We start from the raw sequence: 10362 nt of genomic DNA, 5'->3' as shown, positions 1-10362 counted from the left end.
AAGAAGACTATTGGGACTAAATGTGGATTACAACATAATATTTTCCCCTTTTTTGTTGTTGTTTGCTTGCTTATTTTTTTCTTTTATGATCTTATTTTTCTTATGCAGTGAGATAAATGCGAAAATATGTTTAGCGGAATTGCACATGTTTAACCTATATTAGATTGTTTGCTGTCTAGGAGAGGGGGAAGACGGGAAAGGAAGGGAAAAATTTGGAACACAATGTTTCACAGGGGTGAATGTTGAAAGCTATCTTTGCATGTATTTTTTTAAAGCTATTATTATACCAAACAGTAGCTACAAAACATTCTCCCCATAAATTTGGCATGCCCTCTTGCACACCATTTCCATGGGCAGAATAGACTGAGACAGAAAGAACAATGGTAGCAACATGTGTAGTGCACAAATATGGTAAAGGCAATTCACAACTGATAGCCTATGGCCTATAAATCTTTTCCTTCAGCATAAAGTCCTCACAGAGTTCCCCTTGGCTGGAATGTTTCTGATTGGTGGACTTCTTGGCTGGGTTTTTCCAGAATTTACTATTCTCCATAATCAGACTCTCTTCTCTGTTGCCAAAGTCACATTTCTTGAAGCTGCATCCTTCCTCAGGTGGCTATCTTTCTGGAGTAAACATGTCTCTGATCCCTGCTGGATGTAGCACTTTCTATTAATCATGTAGCTTCTCCTTCAAAGCAGAGGTCTCCTCCACAGATAAATCCTGATTTGCAGCATCTCCAACTCCCAAATTGGTCCAGCTCTTAGTTATTTAAAGCCTTGGGGGGGTGGGGTTGGCTACTTTATTTGTTTAGTCAAACATCTTATTTCCTGCTTGACCCAATCACTGACATCAGTCAATATTCTCTTGGCATCTCATAAAAGATGTTCCTTTTGGCTAGCTTAACAATTCAGAAACACTTTTTGATTGATTCTAGATCTCAGAGATGAGAAGAAACATCTTCCTTTATACATAGTATTTCGGAGTTGAAAAGAACTTCAGTGGTTATTTAGTCCAACCTATATCTAAAAAAGGAATGACCATTGTTGTGTACAGGCATATCTTGTTTTATTGTGCTTCACTTTATTATGCTTTAGAGATATTTTTTTTTTATTTTTTTTTTACAATTTGAAGGTTTGTGGCAACTTTGTCAAGTCTATTAGTATCATTTTTCCAAGAGCATGAGCTCACATCACATATCTTTCTGTCATATTTTGGTAATTCTCAAAAGATTCCAAACTTTTCTATTTTTATTATCTCTCTTGTGGTGATCTGTGATCAGTGATCTTTGGTGTAATTGTTTTGGGACATCACAAATCATAGCATACCAAACTATACAAATTTAATGGATAAATGTTGCGTGTATATTTTCACTGTTGTACCAACCTGCCAGTCCCATCTCTCTCCCTCTATTTAGGCTTCCTTATCCCCTAAGACACAATAATATTGAACTTAGGTCAGCTAATAGCCCTACATTGGCCTCTAAGTATTCAAGTGAAAGGAAGAATCAATCCCTATGACAAACTCCATTTTTATTCTATGTGGACATTGCCACAATCTCCCATCCCAAGCTTCAGCAGCTACCACCCTGATCAGTTAGTGGCCATTAACATCGAGTCAAGACCCTCCACCCATCAAGCCAACTAAGCCTCCACCAACAAAAGGATAACAATTTTCTGAAGGCTTAGTTGACAATTAACATTTGAAGCAATATTTTTAATTAAGGTATATAAATTTTTGAATTTTTTAGACATAACTCTATTGCACATATAATGGACTGCAGTATGATATAATCATACCTTTTCTTTATTCCTTACTCACTTTTCATTGAATGAAACAATAGGTATGGGAAAAAACATATGCAGTATTACAATAAAGCTATCCTATGGCATTTATCCTAAATATAGTATTTTTGTATGTAACTTGGACAATCTTTTACCTTTCTTTATACATAATAGTGACTGGCATATGGGAGTTAAATTCTAACTGAGTGGTATGGCAATGATTCAAAATCTTTCATTGTCCTGGTTGTCTTTGTCTAGACATTCTCCACTTTGTGTCCTTCCTGAATTACACTCTAGGTATGGTCTGACTATAGTAGAGTACAGAGGGATTATCATCTCCTTTTTCCTGGAATTGAGGCCTTTTAATGCAAGAACATAGTAGATTTTTTGATTATCATATCACACTGCTGACTCATATTGAACTTGTAATGCACTACAATAATAAATCTTCAGACATACTAGTGTATCAACATTCCTCTCCATCTTGTCCTAGTAAAGTTGATTTTTTTTAATTCAAGGGTAAGATTTTACATTTATTGCTACTGAATTTCATCTTAGTGGATTCAACCTAATGTTCTATTCAATCAAGATATTTGGCTTCCTAGCTCTGGTGTCCAATGAAATGTCTTTCTCCCTCAGCTTTGTGTCATCTGAAAATTAGAAGTATACTGCACATGTCTATAAGTCTTTGATTAAAATGTTAAATTACACAGAGTCAAGTGCAAATCTTGAGCAACTCACTGAAGAATTCCTTTCAAAATGATATCAAACTATTAATGACTACTTTTTGAATCTAGCTATAATTGCCAGTCTGACAATAGTTCCTCTTTAGGGCTTCTCTTCTGAAGAAAGGAAAGATTCTCCATGTACCTATGATAAAAATATGTGCTAAATTAGAAATCACACTGGCTCTGGAATCCAATAATCTGAGTGCAAATCCTATCTATGATGTTTATAATCTGTGTGCTCTTGAACAACTCTCAATGTTGTCACTGGTAAATTAAGGGTATTAGGCTAAAGGCGCTCTAACACCCCTTCCAGTTCTAACTTATGGTCCCATAAATTTATCCAAGAAGAGGCAGGGAAAATCTGCCAGTTCTCCTGTGTCATGGGCCATACCTCTGGGCTTTACACTGTTCCTACTTATGTGCAAGATCTACACTTTCTCTCTGAGTTTCCTTCCATAGTTAGGGCAGATCATTCCTATTTTTACCATTGAAGATTTGTTCATAGTTAGGAGTAACTGGGAACCTACCCTAAAGGAAAGGCAACAGAGTTCCAATGCTCACTTAATAGCCAGTAGTTCCTTATTCCTTGTGGCAACAGGCAGGAGCAATAATTATTAGAATATGGAGAACTTCCTTAAGTTGTAAGGAACCTTCTTTGCACCATGTTTTGTAGCAATGCTGCCCCAGTAGCTACTCCAGATAGCTCCACTTATACACAAAAGCACATCTTGGGTTTGAATATGACTACAAGGAAACTTAGTCATGAATCTTTTCTCCAGGATCAGAAAGCCCATTTCCTGCTTAATTTCCCAGTGGATATAGTGCCCCCTCATTCCCATTCTGCTGCCCTCCCCATCCTAAATGACTGAGCTTGGAGCTGGGCATTGAAATAGAAATGGGAGAGAATCAATTCCTTACCTTTGACTGGAAGGAGATCTTTGGATTTTGATTTGCATTTTTCAGTCATATCCTAGCAATGTTGACAAGAAAATCAGCAGTTGTCTAGTGATAGTGTCTATAGTGGGGTATAAGGATAAGTTAAATCAAAATAAGAATACAGATTTAGGGACTACCAGAAGCCCAGTAGAAAAGCGACACCATAACTAAGGGGAATTTTATGAAGCTCGTGAAGCAGAGAAAAGGACTTTCCACTACCAGAGTCTGTGAGTTATACTTTTTGCCATGTGCGATCTTAGTTTGAGTCCACTTTCCCCTAAATTCTATCTATATATATTTCTGGGAAAGGATATCATATACTTTTGGAAGGAAGAAATGTTGTTTTAAACCAATTGTACTCCTATAGGGAATACCCATTTCTGGAAGCCAGTTAAATCTGGCTGGCTAATTGATATTGTCTTTGACATATCTTTGAGCATGTGGAGGGAAAACAGTGATTATAGAATGTTATAGAACTAGAAAATTTTCAATCTTTCCAGATTGTCCCTAGAACCATGAGGAGATATTTTAGCCACTCTATGGAATCCAATTTGCCAATGGGAGTGGGAATTGAGAGAATGACTTAACAACCTATCCTATACAAAAATAGCCGTAGCTCTGCTTCTCACTTAGGCAGGCTGCTTTATCCACTAACCATGCTACATGATGGGCTACTGGTGGCCAGATGAGATCACATCTCTTTAATACTAATAATTAATAATAATACGGGCAGCTAGGTGGTGCAGTGGATAGGGCACCAGCCCTGAAATCAGGAGGACCTGAGTTCAAATCTGTTCTCAGACACTTAACACACACTTAACTGTGTGACCTTGGGCAAGTCACTTAACCCCAATTGCCTTAATAAAATAATAATAGCTAAGATGCATATAGTACTTATTATGTGCCATGTTCAGAGCTAACTGCTTTATGACTATTATCCTAGTTGGTCCTCACAAGACTGGGAAATAGGTGCAATTCTCTCATTTCACAGTTAAGGAAACTGAGGCAAACAGTGACCCACACGGTGAGTAAGCATCCAAGGCTGGATTATAACTCAGGTCGTCCTAATTCCGGGCCTATCCCTCTATCCACCGTGCCATCTAGATAGCAAACAATCCATGAACTCTCTCGAGTTTGATGTCGCACCAAATGCCGGCATTCTGGCCAGTGACTAAGCTGAGACCCCAATTCCAGAACTGTGACATCTGCCACAGATGACATCAGATATAGCGTAAATCAGAGACTTGCAGGAATTGTGTTCGAAAAGTCTGTACCCTAGAATTGTGACTTCTGGGGGTTAAGAAATTGGGAAACTTGTAGCTATTTATTATCCCTTATGTTCTAATTGTTATATAATATTTGCTTATTTATTGATTCTATGCTGTAGAGAATTGTTACCATTTAGCATTCTGTGTGTCTGATTTGAGGAAGAAGTTTGGATTCGAGGTAGGCAAGTCAAGGGATGGGAGCCCAATAAAATGCTTTGCAAACTCTAATGTGCCATATACATTATTTATTGTTAATATTATTGTGAGTAGATCTGAAGATTCCCACACTCCTAGACAAGTATCTCAATGCTACCCCATAAAAAGAGGTAAATGGAAGGGATAGGAGGTCTTTGACTAGTAGTGTGCTGGGACAAAGTGGGGCGTGTGCAAAGTGCCAGGGTGAATTTGGGGCTCATCAGTGGGTAGCTCTCAGCGCCACCTGGTGGCTAGATCATGAGGTCCCCTGCTTTGTCAAATAAGGGGTCCCCGAAAGCCTGAAATACCATGGCATGAAACGTCCATAGAAATTTGCCATTCCTAGAAAATTCTCGAAGGTCTTGACATCTGCCTGGGATGCAAATCCTTTGCAACATCTACATATGAGTCTATTTATGTCAGTCTATAGTCAGGATATTAAGATTACCATGTTCTACTCAAACACAAAAGTAATGATGCAACTATGGTTAATATTTCTTGAACCTGCAAGATATGTCCCTATAAGTGTTAGGAGAAAAACCAGCATTATTATCTGAATAGTCCATGATCCATATTCTAGCCAAGACCTCCTCACTCCAGGTTCAGTATAATTTCCAGTTTACTCTGGTGTATTAAGTAAAATTTTGCATTTATTCTTATTTTTCAGTAAGATATATTTTAGATTGCCTTCATTTCTAAGCACATCCCTCTCCTCCACTATCTAGTGAATAATTGTTTATAAAAAAAAGAAAAAGGGAAAAAATAAGTCAGCACAAACTAACTGACAAAACTATCAAGTCTTATGGTATATTCAATAGCTAGAACTCATATTTCTATGGCTCTTCAAGATAAATGAGGTAGGTCATATAATTATTATTATCCCCATTTTGTCAGTAATAAAATGGAGGCTTTAAGAGGTGAGTGAAATTATCAAAGGACTAGAAGTATCTGAAGTAGGATTTGATTTTTAGATCTCCTGACTTCGATATCAATTGGAGATTTACCAGAACCTCACTGTAAGGTCATAAGTACAATGGCAAAATTCAAAAGTCATGACTGGTCTTCATAACATCTCAAGTGTGCCCTAATTGTTGGAAGACTCCAAACCTCTGGTAAATGCAGCTTTCTATAGGTCTATGACTCCTATATTCTTCTTTAAAAAAATAAAATAGTGGTGGTGAGTCACAAAGGATTATATGTCTAAGTAATTAATGCAGAAATATGGCTCACTTCCCTTAGTGAGCTCAAAAAAGATTCTGCTGCTATGTTATCAACTGAAAGTCGGTTTACTTTCTTATGACCCACACATACATTCATAGTGTTAGTCCCTTCTAGTCATGTAATGTGTAAATTTGTCCCTAGGGAGATAGAGGAAAGATATCAAGAGGGAGATCTACTGAATGCTCACAATGCCAATGGAAAATAACTGGGAGTCTTTGTCTTGTATAAGGGCCAGGATTCCTTTCCTCATCTCCACATTAGTTGATATGGTCTCAGAAGGTTCAGAATTTAATCATAACTTTTTTATGATTATTAATTATTGATGATAATTAATTATAAACTGATTGTAGAGATGAGACTGATTGCTAATGTATTTTACAGGTGTGACCACCTTGCTGATTTGAGTCAAGAAGGGGAATAACAGGAATGATCGAGAAAAAAAAATGAATCATCCCTCAGGGGCTTTAAATAGGTAAGCCATGAAGAGCATCAGGCAAGCCTCAGAATAGTTCAAGATAGACAGTTAAAAATATCGCAGGCTAAGAGCTTTGTGTGGAGGAGGCTGCTTCAGAGAGGTAGGAAGAGGGAATTTCTCTCTTCTCCATCCTCCAACCTCCAGTCATTGAGCTTTGCTAATTAATCAGTAGAATACACTACATCTGAAGGGGATGTGTTTAGTCATCTTTTTCAATCTATTCAACTCTCCATGACCCTTTTGGGGTTTTCTTGGTAAAGATACTGGAGAGGTTTGCCATTTCCTTCTCCAGTTTATTTTACAGATGAGGAAATTGAGGTAAATAGGGTGAAGCAACAAGCCCAAGATTACACAGCTTATAAGCGTCTGAGGCCAAATTTGATTTGAACTCAGGAAGATGGGTCTTGCTACTCCAGGCTTGGCAAACTGCCTCCCTAGCTGACTGCAATCCACAGGATAGATAGATATAAACTTCAGGCAGACATGCGGATGGAGAAATGGTTATCTGAGAGAGGAAGCAGCTTCCTGGAAGCAGAAAAGAACTCCGGAGAGCAGCAGATCCTGGAAACCTAAGACGAGGACTCTACTAAGAGACAAAGGACTTCGATTACAGACAGTTTTGAGTTGTCCCCTTTGGAGTTTAGCAGCATTCAGCTATCACTCAGGATACTCTCTCCCTTTCCTTATTTCTCTGAAGGGATTGACATGGCCCTTTACTTTATTTTTGTCTATAAGTGATGGCTGACCATGTAGGAGATGAGAGGGATATATTTAGAAATGAGGTAAATCTAAAAAATTAGTAAAAATAAAAAGAAATGTAAATCTTTTTTAAAAAATAGTTAGACTTAGAGATCAATTGAATGATTTTCAAATTGTGGCCACTAGAGTGACCTAGTCTTCACTATATATTGCTCTATTATTGAGGGTGGTCTGACCCCCCTCCCCATCCCCACCTCCACCTGCTATAGAATCATATGTAAGGGCAATGGAAATGCACACAACCCTGTTGATAGCTGTGGGCCTGTCAATGTTGAAAACTGAACATCACACTTTTGGTTTTATCATAAGTATATCCTACACTTAGTACTTACTCTGAGCTCGTTCTTGCTATGGACATCACACGCATTTGTAAAAGGGTGCTTTCCATATGTGGAGAAGGGGAGTTTTGTACTTATATTCTTGCTATGCCATTTGAATAAATGCAGTGGCTAGAGTGCCAAACCTAGAGTCAGAAGACCCATCTTTGAAAGTTCTTTCTTGCTAGCTTCGTGATACTGGGAAAGTCACTTAACCCTGTTGATTCATCTGTAAAAAATGAGTTAAAAATGGGAAATCACTCCAGTGTCTTTGCCAAAATCCCAAATGGGGCCACAGGATATCAGACACAACTGGACAACAACTTTGTTAAGACCCAAGTCTACTTGATTTTTTAAAAAATTTACTTTATTTTCAATCCCCAGAACAAAACAAGCATGTCCATAATATAATACAATAAAAATATGATTGCACATGAAACTGCAAATCTATCATGTATGACATCATTCTCTCCAAATATACAACAGTTATCATATAATTTTTTTTCCTTTCTTTTCCCTCACCCTGGAGATTGCTATCATTAGACACAAATAGGCATATATAAGCATATATAGATACACATATATTCACATATAATGTGTGTCTGATATACATTATATATAGTATCATATATATACAAATATATATGTATATAAATATTATCCTATTGATTGTTAACAGGAAATTCAAGATGAGGAGGGATGGATGGGTCATCAGCTAAAGTATTAAGAGTATCAATTCACAAGGTTACTCACAGAACTCTATCTAGCAGTGTATCTCAGATATGGGTATCTAATCCATGGGTGCATATGTCTTGAGCTCATAAACTATGGTGAAGATATAGTTAGTACTTCTGGAATCTCCAAATCCTCTTAACTGAAATTTTTCCCTATTAGACTGGTCCACTGCTAGCCTGGCCCCCAAGCCTGGGGTAGGGAGGAAGGGAAAAAGCATATATTTGATTCTTTCAGCCAGTTTTCTGGGTGGTAGTATTAGCCTTCATCCTGTGGCTATAGCCATTCCATCATCCTGTCTGATGATTAAGATTTATTTACACATTTATAGGAAATTTAAAAATATTGATTCCCTTGAGTAATCTTATTTGTACATTAAAACATAATTATATCTGATGATTAATTGAATTAAGGTCTCAGAACTTTCTGTGATCTCATCAATTAATGTGAGGACAGAACCTCTTCCCCCATACTCTTATTATTATGATGCTATTAGTGACCAATTTCCTAGGTATATTACTAGAATAGAGTTTGTTGAATCATGTTTCTGATGTAGCTCCTCAGGCAGGGTCAAAAATTTACCCTTAATTTATTCCAATTTCCAGTTTCCATCAGAGAAGCTTCCTGATTGGAGCAGTTCCTAGTTTTCCTATCACAAAAGCACAAAATATCCCAAAATATATCACAAAAGTGTGACACTAAGTTTTTAACACCAATAGGCCCAAACTAGTTATCAATAGACCTGTGTGCATTTCCATTACCCTTAAATATAGATGGTAATTCTATAGCAGATAGGGGTGGAAAGGGAGGTCAGACAACCCACAGGTTGCAGCAACAGAGTAGAAGTCATAGTGAGCACTCAGTCACTCTAGTGGTCACAATTTGAAAATCATTCAATTGATTCCTAAGTCAAAACAACTGTGGTATGTTATGCTTTTTTTAAAAAATGATTCACATTTCTTTTTATTTTTATTAATATTTTTAGATTTACCTCATTTCTGAATATGTCCCTCTCATCCCCTAACATAGTGATTCATCACTTAAAAAAAAAGAAAAAAAAAAGCCAAGGGCTATGCTAACTCCTTCAGAGAAATAAGGAAAGAGATAGAGTATCTTGAGTGAAAGCTGAATGCTGCTAAATGCTAAAAGGGACAAAAAGTGGGATTAATGACTTCATGCACATAAGTGACCAGAGAATTAAGAAATTGATCAGGGTTTCACTGGTACCCCATGGATAAAGGGTTTTGGTCATAGATTGTTATCCCCATATAGCTTAAAACATCTGGATTTCTCAAATACATCCCTTCAAGGATAGGAAGGACTCTCCAATTACTTTCACAGATACATAGTTCCAAGAACCCAAAATAGAATTCAAATGACTCTATATTACAGATATTCTTTTGATGAACTGGTCATTCCTTTTTACCTCTACCCCCAATAATCTATGGCAGGTACCTCATACAATCAAAATATGCCAGAAAGCTGTGGGGAAACATAAACATAATACTTGCATTGTTCCATCCTAATTGCCTTCCCAGACAATCTAGAATATTTATGAAAAAATTGCCTAAATTAACCATAGTTTCAGCTGCATGATTCCTGTGCCCTGAAATTTATTTGGATAATTTTTCTTTCCATTGCTAAACAATCTTCCCCTATCACACACAAACAAATGTACTACCAGCTAACTGCAGCTTTTGCACATCCTAAGGATATATTTTGGTTGCTTCCTTCATAGGGGGAGGCAAATGGGAAAGGAAATCCTATTAAATACCCTCTATTATCCACAAAGTATCATTCCCTGATTGTACCATTCTCTATACTTTTATAAAATAATTTATATCTAGTAGATATTCTTCATAGTCTTATATACAATTTTCCTTTTCTGTTTTTTTTATATGGAAACACTCAAGTTTGTTGATGTTTGTCCCATTCATAATTGCTTTTAA

Source organism: Antechinus flavipes, chromosome 4 (genome assembly GCF_016432865.1).
Source record: "Antechinus flavipes isolate AdamAnt ecotype Samford, QLD, Australia chromosome 4, AdamAnt_v2, whole genome shotgun sequence".
In the NCBI taxonomy this organism is placed as follows: Eukaryota; Metazoa; Chordata; class Mammalia; order Dasyuromorphia; family Dasyuridae; genus Antechinus; species Antechinus flavipes.
Note: the sequence above shows the minus strand (reverse complement) of the source record.